This window comes from Humulus lupulus (genome assembly GCF_963169125.1).
Source record: "Humulus lupulus chromosome 8 unlocalized genomic scaffold, drHumLupu1.1 SUPER_8_unloc_60, whole genome shotgun sequence".
Lineage (NCBI taxonomy): Eukaryota > Viridiplantae > Streptophyta > Magnoliopsida > Rosales > Cannabaceae > Humulus > Humulus lupulus.
In genome coordinates, this window is record NW_026908615.1 from 50,001 (window position 1) to 50,302 (window position 302).

Below are 302 nucleotides of genomic sequence, written 5' to 3' on the forward strand. Positions count from 1 at the left end.
TATTTTTTGCCTCGTTCAAGATTGACTCATTTGATATCTTCACTTTATAACAAAAAGTTACAAAACCTCATTTCTTTATCTGTTCAAGATTGCTTCATTTTATAACGTTAAATGACAATACCACGTTTCTTATTCTGTGGAAGATTGTTTCATTTCACTTTATAACATATTCGTTATTCATTTTATAAAGATTTACTTGGGACGGTTTTTATTGTTGAATATTCTTTTGTCTCGTTCAAGATTGGTTCATTTGATGTATTCATTTCAAAACTACAAATTACAATAACACATTTCTTTTGAAT